Source organism: Rutilus rutilus (genome assembly GCF_951802725.1).
Source record: "Rutilus rutilus genome assembly, chromosome: 14".
Classification (NCBI taxonomy): Eukaryota; Metazoa; Chordata; class Actinopteri; order Cypriniformes; family Leuciscidae; genus Rutilus; species Rutilus rutilus.
The window spans coordinates 12,360,892-12,375,199 of record NC_140219.1 but is presented as its reverse complement, the minus strand read 5'-3'; positions in this window follow the sequence as shown (position 1 = coordinate 12,375,199).

The following is a 14,308-nucleotide window of genomic DNA, read 5'->3' as shown; positions in this document are numbered from 1 at the left end:
GTTCGGTCATCAGCGTACACTAACGTCACAGGTAGTTCCTATAGTGCTGGTTTAGACCCTACTCTGAAGTAGGACCTAAATTAGTTCCTACAAATGGAGTTCCTAGAACTAAAATCGTTCCTAGTTCCTGCGGTGCGAACACGCCGACATCCGGGTACTTTAGTCAATAGTTCTAGGAACTGTGAAAAGGTTCCTCCGGTCGGAAAGCGGCTAAAGAGACAGAGCAACAGTTACAATCTTCTTTTATCCTTTCCCTGATCATGTGACTAAAACCCAACTGTGAGACATTCAAACTGACCAATCAGATAATTACACTTCCATACTAAAAAAAACTCGTACTAAAGGTGTGACAATTCATCAACCCCCAAAGTACAAACAGTTTGGCTACAGGCCTTGATCACTATCTGTGTTTTTGGGAACTCCAAATGGTCATTGTGGTAGGAAGAGGGGGTAGAAAAACAGTGACAGTCAAGCAAATATATTTGTTCATTTAAAATATCTTGGATTATTTTCAATTCTACAAATCGAACCCATGACCTTGGTGTTACAAGCGCCAATGCTCTACTGTTTGAGCTACAGAAAGTCAATGGATATACGTCAACATCCTTTTATCTTCAACCCATGAAAAGAAACTCATACAGGTTTGGAACAGCTTAAGGGTGAGTAAGTGATGACCTCTTTAACTTAGACCCGCATGACTGATATTCAAAATTTTGTGTCAAATGTAAAGGAAAAAAAAAATAGTAAAACATATTTATCATCTTTTGTGGTGCCACTTGTTTTTAAGAAGCTCCAGAAAGTGAAAATCTCTTGACTGTGTGGATTGACCAGCACTGCTGCTTGTATATCATCTATACATTGTTCAGTGCAATTCAAACAGATGTAAGGAGAAACATCAAAGTGTTACTCTTTCTTCCTTTAATCTGTTTTGGATGAACCAGGAGAGATAATCAAGCCACAGTAAAAAACCCAGCCTCAAAGAACTGGCTGAAATAACCAAAGAAAGACAAACAAATACATAAAAACAGCTTTTAGTGGACTTTGATTACAGGTCACTTTAAGAGTCTTTGAAGTCTCATGGGGCTTACCCGTTTCATCAATGCAATGTCTAATAATATTTCAGACGTCAGGCTTCATCTGCTCCAACATTTGTCTTCATTTTCGAAACATTCGCACAGCAAGGCCATATAATACAAAACTGATATATATATATATATATTTTTCGCTGTACATTACTGATTCTTTGAAAAAATGATCTGAAATGCTTGTCTATAACTGTAGACTCTGTATTTAATCTACCTATGTTTATCTTTCCCTCTCTTTCTCTCTCCACTCTAGTAGTCTTATTGGGAAGGTGGGAACTTAATGAAGTGTGGATGATCGACTCCAGCACATTTATCATTGAATTTGACTCCAGTTCGTAGAGTCATGAATAATTTATTGTGTATGAAAGACACTTTAGAACCTTGCCAAGGGTTTACATATATATATATATTTATTTTTTTCGTGTGATACATTCCTCCTTGAAGCTTTCATGGAATTCAGATTAAGCCACCACAGTTGTGGTGCTTAGTGGCGACTCCATCTTCAGAGCGTTCTATGTTTGCAAAGATTCCTGTTAATCAGCTATGGATTTCTCATGCAGGAAGGGGAGGGAATTGGCGGAGGTGTTGCCGAAAACACTCAAGGGTGCCTTGTCCACTTCTCCAAGTGAATTATGACCATAGGGAAGAAAATAAAGACTTTTGTCAAGAGTCACAGAAGGCATAAGAGCCCTGCTCACCGAGCCACAGACCTGCACTTGACTGACCCTGAGGTTTATTTTGTTAGAGTTAGTGTGAAAAACATGTTCTGAATTCGTAAATTCAGCCTGAAAAGATGACTAAATAATTTTCCAGAGTACCATTCAGAGCAACATAATATTAAAGCAAAATAACTGGGACAGGATGAGTTTATGTAAACGTACATAATGGAAAACAACATAATACTTATTCACTAATTTGAAGAGACAGAGGCAAGTTGTCACAGGTACCTGCTGATTATTTGATCTTAAAGTGCCATCTTGTTTTGTGAAATGAATCCTCCAAAAATGATCATCCTTATATGTTTGCCATAGCTGTTTGGTGAATAAGTGAACACAATAAACTGTCCATATAGTGTGACATGGTGCCATAAGTAATGCTACTGGGGCATATTGTCACAGAAGGCAACTTGTGTTCAATTAAAAAATTTTCCCCCTCTTCTTTTTTGCCAGGACCTGCCTATAGAGAAACAAGAATAAAGAAATGGAGAAATGTTATTGACTAAACAGTGTCTCTCTGAATGTGTTTGGATGCTGTTAAATATGGCATGTTTCTATGAAAGCTTTAGCTTAAGTTCTGCCAGGAAGACTCAATTACTTCGTCACTTAGGCCCCATTTACACTGCATGGTTCAAGTGACCCAATTCCGATTTTTTCCTCTCATGTGGCACAGATCGGATATGACCGGTGAACGTGTAAGCAGGAAAAAACCGCATGGATTCCGATTTTCTCAGATTGGATTCAGGCCTCACTCATATATGGTAATAAATCGGATATGAATCGGATACGTGCATTTGCTTCTGCCATGTAAGCAGACAAATCGGATATTCCCCAGTAAATGCGAGTCATACGTCATTAAAAAAGGGACGTCAACTCACATGCGATCACATGACTTATTAATAGTGCGATGGAGGACGAAGGCTCAACACAATGGAGTATTTTTTTCTCCGCCTTACGAGAGCGATGTTTTGCTGATTTTTGAAAATAGTGCGGAAAGCAAAGCACTGGATAATTAGAGATGCGCGGATGAGCTCCAACGTTACCCGCATCTCTAATGGTAACATAATACACTGATGAATGAGCGCTGCTTTTAAATGAACATTTCTTTAAAACAAAATTTATTTGACAGAATTTAATTTTCTTAATGGCATAAACAGGCTTTACTCCCTTGAAACTTAAACTGGAATGGAACATACTCATATTTTAGAGAATGTAGTTAATATTTTCGTTAATAATGATTTATCATATCCACCCGCTACCCACCCGAAATTGATCAGAATGTTATTTTTATTAGCCTACTTAACCCGCGGATTATCCACAAAGCCCCCGCGGATATGACCGCGATCCGCGCATCACTATAATAATTTTGTCTGCTTCTGCATCCATTGCATATCGAGCTGTTTTACTTCATTTTACTTCAAACGTATAAATTTGGTTGTTTTGGCAGTGTATAGTGTAAATGCAAATATCGGATACGGGTCACTTTTAAAAGATGATGTAAGCGGGTCGTCAAAAAAATCGGATATAGTCAGCAAATCGGAATTGGGCATCAAGACCTGCAGTGTAAATGCAGCCTTATACCTTCATTCTATCCAATCACGTCTTTATACTTTCTGTATAAAAGATCGGTACTTACACATGTTTGAGTTCGCAGATGCCGACACGACAACAACCTCCACCCTCCCCACCACCACCAGGATGGTCCTGTCCATACCTCCCATGGGGGTCGGCTGCGCCCCTGCCTTCGTCTTCAGGCAGGAGATGCAGATCCGCTACCCTCGGATTATGAACTATGGACGGGGTCTACGCCAAAGAACTTTATAATAATGCTTGCTGGGCTGTCAATAAATGTATGCTTCGTTACATCATTTTATCTCCCGAGTCTTTCTGGTAGAAATGGTGTTCTCTATCTCTGCATGTTTTAATTTCTGTACCAACTTTTTATTCTAACTCCCTTTTGGAGATCCAAAGGGTATCCAAAGTATATTACACAATTCACAGGCTAAGTCCCGCAGGAGCAACCTGGGATTAAGTACCTTGCCCAATGCCACAGGGGTGATAGGAAGGTATTTTAAGCATGGTAACTCTCCAGTTTCTAAATCACTCCTACTTGAAATAGAACCAGCAACCTTTTAGATAGCGGGCTAGATTCGTAGCCATTGGGCCACCAAAACTACTTAAACTCCCTCATCATTCCTGTCTCTAATTACACTTAGATCATCAGACAGTGAGGTTATGACATAAATCATGACAGCTCATGAGAACAGTTTTTGATTCATTTCTCAATCTGAGACACATACACATACATACTCATAGTTCACAATGGATGGCAGCAGCTTTGAGATCAGAAATATGGGTCTCTACCCTGAAGACTGTTTTGATCCCTGTATTAGTTGGGTGCAAGTAGGTCATACCATCTTGCAATACCCATGACAGTGTGACAGTAAAAATCTGTTTTCTGAAAGCATGGGACTTATATAGCATTACACCTGGGGCCATCCGCCTCTTCGCCTGAAAACAGACTTTGAAAGAGGAAATGTTTCTTCAATGAATTGTCACATTAAGCATTTGTGAGTCTCTCTCTCTCTCTCTCTCTCTCTGTGTGTGTGTGTGTGTGTGTGTGTGTGTGTGTGTGTTTGTTTTGTTTTTTTGCCAGTGCTTTTAACAGCACAGTGGGTGGGGTAATATTAAAGACTATCAGTGATCCCTTGTTCTCCCTATTGAAGGGAAAGGAACTAAACAAAAGAATAAAACAAAAACACGGAGGAAATCAATTATATTTCAGCTGCGGCTGCCGTCTCAAGCCCCGGAGACCGGCGCCATCAACAGCAAACTTTATTCATTAATGCAAAATTTAATCAGAGACTCCCTTCTCTGAAAACACCAAATCAAAGTAATTCATTATGAGTAAATAAAATATACGGATACTCTTAAAGGCTCTATTATGTTTTAATTTCACCAGTCATGAGAAACGTCCCAAATGAGATGTTATGAGTGTAGAACGTAGTTCGTAAACAATTAGATTCCGTCCCAAAGGAACGAGAACAATCTTACGCCACAGAGCCTGGTGGAAAGAGGCCGACCTACGCTTCTGCTCTCTCAACCCCTTATTAAAGCTATTATCATCTGTCTGATTGTTTCATATGCAGGGACATTACCGGGAGTCTCCTCAGAGCTTCTCATTTCATGACAAAAACAAAGCAGTCTTTATCAGAGATGCAGACATGCAGTAAGCAAAGACTACACAAAGTATGAAGAGAAAAGAGAATACAATTGCACAAACATTCAGACTTAAATGCATCCTGGTATTCAGCTATAATTGCCTTCATATTCACATCAAATTATAAATAACACAGAAACAGGACATAGAAATATTCTTTGAGTCAGAGCCAAAACTCATTGCAAATCTCATACACAAAATATGAAGCCCTGAAGGGCAAGTTGAAAACAAATTTTTGAAGTGTCTCTCAGTCTCTAAAACCGAATGAGAATTAGTCATGGGTTCCCACAGGAATTTTGAATGGGTTTTTAGAAAAGAAAATTGGAGTTATGAGTAAAGTAAGGTCTGTGGATAGCAGCATTAAGGGAGACCTTCGTGTTTTGTTTTACAACATAAATTACCCCCAGCCATTCCTCAAATGTGAATTTTGAAACAGTTACGCAGTAACACAACTTAATAAGTTGCAACAAAGCATTCAAAGAAATTGTCAAATTCGTCAAGCAAGTACAGTAAACTTAAATAAAAAATGTGAGTACTTGTTGTAGTCCATATTAGTAACTTATTTAAAAGATGTAATATTCTGCTAGTAATCATAACATTTTTGTAATTTTATATCTGGAGGCGTTTTTCAGTGTTTGATGATGTATCATTTGAGTGGTTGTAAATTGTGTTGCAAAATGACTGAAATAATTTTGGCCAGGACTCCTTAAATGCGTAAAAAAGTAAATGTGCCCCATTGGCCAAAGTTTATTGTTAGCCAGAAGTAGTTCCGCAAGAATTTTTTTTTCCATTTAGAGCTAGAAAAGTACAAATAATAAAGCAAAATAAGAATAACATAAGTATAAAGAAAGATACTTTAAAAAATCAGTAATTATGTAAATGAATAAAAAATTGTCACCTTGAATTTTTTTTTAGAGATTTTTCAAAAAACACTCAAAAGGATGTTCACCTTTTTTTTCAGTAGAGCAAAAAAATTAGAGCAAACAACATCACCGATGTGTGCATGAATGCCAGGATGGCCAAACCCTGATTACAACAAAATCAAAATACAGGCATGGGGAATCAGTATTTCAGACAGGCAGAACAACATACAAACCAAACTAAGATCTGTGTTCTTACTATAGGGATGCACCGATAGCATTTTTTCAGAATCGATCCGATCCGATCCCAAAAATTCTGAGTATCGACCGATTCCGATCCCGATACCAGCGCAGGTTTTTTTTTTTTTTTTTTTTTTTTTATCAAGTATAATTTCTATAACTCTGTGTTGAACTGATAATCACTATTTTGTGTGTTGAACACAATCTACTTAATACAGACAACTTCATTATAAAGAAAAACAACAACAACAAAAAATATATGATCATAATCTGACATAAATGCTATTATAAACTAGATTAGTGGATAATTCAGCAGTAAAATTTAGTCTAGAAAAAGTGTACAATAATTGTATAAAATCTGAACGTTTTGTGAAGAAAACGTTTAGTGGGGAACAAATTAGAGACAATAAGTGTAACACTAAATCTGGTAAAACGTTACACATTGCTCTTTGTATTGTTGTAAAATACATTCATGAAAAACAAGATAACAAAAATAAAAAATATCAATTATTTTATATATAGCCTACTATAAAATTGAGACATTTTTTAAATGTATAGCACAGCTGTTTAATGAGGTAGCAACATATGATAGATAGGACAGAACAAGAACGGCTATTAATAATCTTTCATTGCGTCACTGTATTATGATATGAAAGGCTCCAATACAGAGCGGCACAAAGCGCTTATGCGCATCCTGAGCGCAGAATGATGCGCTTGAAGCATCATGAGTCACAGCGCGCAGCGCATCGAGTCCGCATTGAAAAGTTTAAAGCACAAAGAAAATACATATTGATGCGTAGTGTATTATACAGTATCTATCTATGCAAAAGTCTATTCAGCATTTCCTTTTAACAGTTTTAAATTTCAGTTACTGTGAGCGTGAAGAACAAATAGTGATCTGACTTTACTCCAGTGTTGTGATCTAACAGACACCCGGTAGAAAGTAACATGATTAAGGTACAGAAATAAAGTCCAGCAAGATAAAGTTGTTTTATGCTAAACCATAGACCTTTATCTACATATCAAGTACAATAATAGCAGAGCCCGTCTAAGGAGAGCCTGCCCACTCCCTATTAAGTCCTATTGTACCGAATTTTGGTTGTAGTTCCACCAGAGTTCCACTGGGGGCGATCGCCCATGAGTGCAGAATGAATGAGAGTCTATGGGGCTAGACGGCTCAATTTGTCTCTTTCACCCGATTGCCGTTGATAAATCTCAGATTCGATAGGTTTTGCAAGTTCAACATGGGTTATAGGTCGAAAGTTGAATGAACAAGTACTTATGTCCTTTCGATTTCTTACAGGTTGAGTTGTTGTTGCCCATAACACGCTAGCATTCTGCTAATGAACGCTGATTGGTCAGTGAAGGACTGATTACGACCAGAGATACCGCTTGATGGCATCATGGCATCCGAAGCGGGACCAGAAACAAACAAAACAAAAACTCGTCTAGCACGTGTATTTACCTGTGTCAGCTGTGTTGTCGATGCCTCGAGTGAAAAGAAAGTGCAGAGCGCGAAAGCACCAAAGTGACTGAAGGATTGCCGTAAAGCAGTATCTCTGGTCGTACGATGTGTATGACGTCATTGACACTTTAAAATACTTTTTAAAGCAAATAAGTGACTCTAAAAAATCTAACACCTAGCAATGTGTAATTTCTTTGCATGTCTTTTCAAATACAATATTCACATTACTAGCCAAAAAATTATATCCTGAGAAAAGTGGATTTTGATGGGTATGGTGCCATAGACCTCCATTCATTCTGCACTCGTCCTGTGAGCGCCCTCATATGGAATCAAAGTGGAACTGCAACCATTTTTAGAAGCCGGAAGTGTACTGAGTGAAACTTCTCGCCTTATTAGACATTCTCTGATAATAGTAACATTGAATCATCTTGGAGAGAGTTTCATCTTGTTAACAGTCGTAACCGAACTCGACGTGCTGTCTGAATGCTGAATGAAGAATGATTGACAGCCGCAACTGAGGGAAACGTTTACGTGAATTTATTTAACGACATAAATAATAATTTATATCTCACATTATACTATATAATGGCTTCAGAACACTTATAATATTGTGCACGAAAACTTATGGTGCTTTATAATGTTTGTGCGCCTTTTGTGGGGCTTAACAATAACACTGAATAGTATATGCACAATATCGGATTTGGATTGGCCTTGTCTGACCGATACCCGATCCGGCAAAAATGGCAGTATCGGAGCCGATACCGATACAGTATCGGATCGGTGCATCCCTAGTTCTTACATGGACTCAACAATGCAGTATGACCTACATAAAAAGTAATATGTTCTCTAAAAGCACAACGGTCACATAAGCTTACTTAAATTACTTTCACCTTAATCCTTTTTGTGTTAGAAGCTGGTGCCGGTATGATGAGCTAGACAGCAATATGTCCTTTTGACTATGTTTCATAAGTAATTTACATTAATCCAAGTGATATGGAGTACTGAGTACTGCCATGGCTATACTTTCACAGCACACAATAAACACACATCAATGCAAACAGCATTGTGAGGTGGGATTCAGTCTTTGATGTCAGGAATTTAGAGACAACTGGTGACTGTGCTCATAAAATACATGTTTAATTTTACCAGCAGGAAAATGGGCTACTGTCACACTTTAAAATGAGTATTTCTTGCGTTTAAATCTCTAAATCTTTTTAAATCTCACTTGCTTTTTAAAAACTCAAATTTTCCAGTTGTCTCAGACATTTGACAGATTTCCAAAACTACTACTTTTCAGCAGAGAAATTAGTATTTCTTGTGTTTAAGGACACAGAAAAAAGAAAAGAAAAACCATGTGGTTAATTTATTTTCCTCAGGGATGAAGAATGTCAGATCTAATTTGAAATTAAATCAAAGTTTTTTCAAAACTATCAAAACTATTTTATTTATTTTTTCTTCAGGGACTGTACAGAAAATTGTTTGGGGGCTTGAGTCATTAGTTCTCTGACAGCTCGGCATGCCCCTGTTTCCAATCACAAGAGCACTGTAGGTAACATCCATCTTTTAGGTAAAGGTGGATTTGGATAACATGCAACATTGCCGAGCCTGTCCATCATCCACCGCAATTTTCTTTTGTTCCTGATCTCAGGGTGGCCATAATCATTTTCTCTCTGAGGTGCAGCCATGCATGATGTGCGGTTTACACCTAAAATGTCATAGCAGAAATTATACAGTAGCCTATATAACTTGCACTGATTGGTTCTTTGTATTGTAGTCACTTAGACTGAGAAATGCATTCTTACCGACAGGAAAACAGATTTCATATATCAACACTTCGCACAGGTTCTTACAATTCTGTTGATCTAAATTTTAGTGTTACAGAAAAAGTTGAAGTTTAATCTTTGGGGAAGGACTGATTCATTTGTTTGGAATTTTACAGTCAGGCTTTTTCTTTTTTTTTTGCTTCTACTCTACTGTGTAGATGAAAATGTCAGGACGATTCCAGTGCGGATGTTCCTGCGACAAACATTTAAAATACTGACTGCACATAGTGATCAACTCCTTTCTTTACACCCATGGGTCTGATTAGCATTCCCTGATAGAATACGATTAAGGAGCGGAAGTATATGGGAAAGCCGTAAACGGAGAGAAAATGGATGAAATACGGAAAGAATGGCTTTGATATCGTGCAATTAATGTTGTTAAATTGAACTGAATGATGCTCCTTCTTGAGAGATCTTTTAATTACTCACTAAAATGCAGAACTCCTTTTCTTTCTTCCTCTTTCTCCATTCGATCTCTCATTCTGAAGTTAGTATACCCTGAGGGGAGATGAGCGGATAGCTATTCAGCAAATTAAATGGTTCGTTATTAAGCGCCAAGGCCAATTAAAGCAGGTGTCATTAAGCCCTGTTTATCTTAATGATGAACCTAATGAATATTACCTCTTTTTCGTATCAAAATGTTGTATTCTTCCACATATCTCCCCTTTTAGTCCCCCCCTCCCGTCCTTTCTTCCTATCCTCTCTTCACCGCTCCATCCCCAGAGCAGAATTACCAGAGAAATTGGCAGCATCACAAACCATCTTACGTGCGCGCTAGAAAGAAGCTGACTGTCCTTTGAAGAATTTTTTTTCTCCTCTTCAGTTGTGAGGGGTGAAAATGGAACTGTATGTTTTTGATCAGTAGGATGACACGTTAGGCCCTGCGCCGCTTTGATGAAGTTGTCTTGCATGGCGCTGTATGTAGTTCAAAACCACAAGATGTGGAGGGAAATGTCGTGGGTGAGGAAAGCCTTGACCCTGGCGGTATAAAGGGAATGGACGAGGGGGGGGGAGAGAGAGGGAGAAAGTTAGAGGCAAAGGACACCAGACAGGGCATTGTGCTTTTCATGTTCCCATCAAGTCTGGCTTCTTCAGTTAAATTAATTTTAATACTTTTACAGAACTTGACAGATTAACATTTCATGGCCCAAGTAACGATACTTCAGAACTGTTCTGAATTAAAGGGATAGTTCACCCAAAATGAAAATTCTATCATTTACTCACCCTCATGTCGTTCCAAACCCGTAAGACTTTTGTTCCTCTTCAAGACAAATGAAGAGATCGTAAAACTAATCTATCTGAATTGGACGGTTTAGTCCAACTTTTCTGAAGAGACACCGTCACTTTATATGAAGAACAGACTGAATTTAGGCTTTATTCACATATAAACATTGATATAATATTTTTTTTATATTTGGGGGAATCTGGATTTTACTCAATTACAATGAAACGGAAGTTTTGAGTGAAACGGCTACTCGAACAAGAAAAAATGTTGGACGGGACTTGATTTTGTCCAATTGGAATTGATTGGATTATTGTTTGCTAATGCTGTGATCTCATGTGAGTGACAGGTTGCCCCGCCCCTCGCGCCAGTGCAAACATCATCAGAGAAGAGGTGTCACTGCAAGAGGGAAAGGAATTATTTTGATTAAAGATTATGAGGGCACATTCATTTAAATAAAATTATGATAAATCATTTATTATAAATACAGCGGTATTCCATAAAAAATAAGAATTGTCCATTTTGATGTATTGAGGACTTTAAAACAGTCAATGAAATCTATGTTAGTGTAAAATATAATTAGCCAAACCTACAGTCATTCGTCCTTGAGAAGAAATGTCTCGTCAGTCACTGTAACACAGAGGGTATGAAACTAATCAGTCAGTGTCTTACAGTTTTTCTCGATTGCTTAAACACATTTCTTGAAACTATGCCTCGTATTCTCAAAACTATAAACACAAATCCATAACGTCTCACCCAATTCCCCAAACATCCTATTTTCAGGTCAAAATGAAGCTCTACATTCAAAACCATTCACTCTTGCTGAAAAACCAAACTTTGCCCTCAGACAGGACACATAAGCCCTCAAAATCACACACACTACAACCTAATAAATACTTATTTGCAGCTGTATCATACAAATAAATAGTTAAAAAATCATATATTGTGATTTCTGGATTTTTTTTTTTTTAGATTATGTCTCTCACAGTGGACATGCACCTACGATGACAATTTCAGACCCCTCCATGATTTCCAAGTGGGAGACCTTGCAAAATAGCAGGGTGTTCAAATACTTATTTTCCTCACTGTATATATATATATATATATACACACACACAAACATTTCTCATTGGTGCATGTTTTTGTTTCTGATCAATTGACATCATGTGCTACAATAATGTATTCTGAAATTATTGGGGATGAAGTCTCTAAAAAAAAAGTATTATATATTTCCCTAACAAATGTTTAAGGTCTTGGGACAAAACTGACTTTTCTCTTCTTTAATGTTCAGAAATCTAGTCACCAACACTCACAAATCAAATGGCAATACAGACATCTGTGACCTTAACCGTCCATGCCACTTATATGTGTGTCTCTCTCTTTGTGTGAGTGTGTGTGTGTGAAGGAGCTCTCTGAATGCCTGCCTGGTGTTCTTTGAAATTTCCATCCGACCACTGGCTGCGTATGCTCTCTTTTCAACACCTCAGGAAAAAGCCATTACCGTCAGGCCTTCTGTAAACAAGCCCCGCCGCCTGTTTGTGTTCGTCACAGCTAAGGACCTGTTGTAATAGTTTTTTCATGGTCATTTCACACAATCAAATTATGCCAAGAAAAAGCAGTGAGGGAGAAAAGAAAAAAAGTTAACACACCAGCTATGGAATAAATAACAGAGGCAAGGGGCTGGCGAGGGAACGAGGCAAATGGAAATGTTTTTTGGGGGAGTTTTAATCAAAAAATGGTGGACTGATGATTCATAATGTGATTTTTCTCCCCCTTTTTTGCTCTAAAAACAGGGCATTATTTATCCTGGGGTAAAACTGCTGTGAAATTGGAGGAGAAGGGCTGGTGTGACTCGCAAAAGCTGTTCAGAGATGAAGACTGCCAACACATTGAGATGGTGATATCACACAGATGCAGTTAGTCAACAAAAGAATATTTAGTAAGAACTGTGGCACGTGGGAAATGCTCCTCCTACAGGGACATGGGACAGAGTCCAACCCAATTTCCTGTTCCCTTTCAATTTCTTGTCAACCTGTACTGGCCTTTCAATTAAAGACAAGAGTAAAAAATTAACTTAATTAATTAAACAATAAAATAAAATAAATCCATAAAGAAACATGGTAACACTTTAGTTTAGGGTCCAATTGTCACTATTACCTTGCTTATTCGCATGCATATTACTAGGATATTGGCCGTTTATTATTACTTATAAAGCACATACTAATGTCTAATTCTGCATGAACATATTCTAACTTCCCTTAATCCAACCTGATAACTAAACTTAAAGTCCCCGTGAAAGGTAAGTTGCAACCAACCTTACTTCAGTGTTGGGACATATATTTATTTTAGCTCACCTCCTTTCCATCCCTCGCTCAGCAGACTGGAGGATGCAGGGGAGTGTTAGGGAATGTTGCAGGGGAGTGATGTTAGCATGGCGGAATATGCATCATAAGCTGGTTTGCCAACCGCCATAAAACATCAAAAGAAGAAGAACATCAAGGCCTGACACCTAAACCAGAAAGCAGGTCGCTGTTTGTTTCTTGCCTGGGTCGTGAAGTACTTGTTGTGGATTTACTTACCGACCAGGACTTGCATTGCAATTGCACTTTGGACTATCACACTTTCTGAATTGTATATACACAGGTGGACACTTTGGACAATTACACACGGATTGCCTTTGGACTGTTTTATGGTATGAACTGAAAGACTCCATGCTTTTAACAGTCTGACAATTCTTGATATACACCGTGATGATTTAGTTCTGTGTCATTGGTTTATGTAAATACAGTTCTGTTATTTTATATCCGCTGTTTTATTGTCTTCATCTTGCACACCCAAAATTCAAATATTTTATACAACTCCTTTTTTAAAATTGTGTAGCTTCTGTCAATAGGGCTGAGTGTTACAATGGTATGTGTCAGAACTGTAACCAGTTAGTTTTTCTGATCTTTTGGACTTCTAATGGACAAAAATGTTAAGCTTGTGCAATTTACACATGAACATGAAAGGAGACAAAGGAAAAACATCTGAAGCGCAGCAGCTTTCATTTCTATTCTGTTCTGATAGCCGCAAGATGACAGCAAACACTGTAATTGCATGGTAGAAATCAGGATGGTGAGAGAACATTGTGCTTGGTGAGACATGAGCGTCTACACTACGAAAGCAGTCCGGTCGAATGCATTTTCGACTACCTATGGAACTGGTTGAAAGTGGACAAGCTCAACCATTTTTAGACCTCGTTTACACCTGTATTTAGCGCCATCCACTTGCGCCGCAGTAAATTGTTGTACTCATTTGGGAAATCCAGGGGTTGAATGTGTACTATGTTGTATCCAGACCCCATTTTCACCACTCTACCAATAATTTGATATCCGTTCTCTATTGTTTCCCCCAAGAAGAATCCCCTAAAATAGCAATGTTGAAGGACTTGATCACAGTAGAATATCTTATTATGGTTTCAAATAAATGTACAAATCAGATTACAGACTAATATGGACTACAGCTCATATAATTACATCAGCCAGAACGCCTCTCTGAAATTTAAAATCCTCTTTTATCATGTTTCATAACCATTTCGCCCAGTAGCTTCATTAATCATGTCTTTCACCTAAACATCATCGGGCTGTCGTTTTTAAATGGGTTGATTTGATATATGTTTATTCACGGCGGGTATGTGC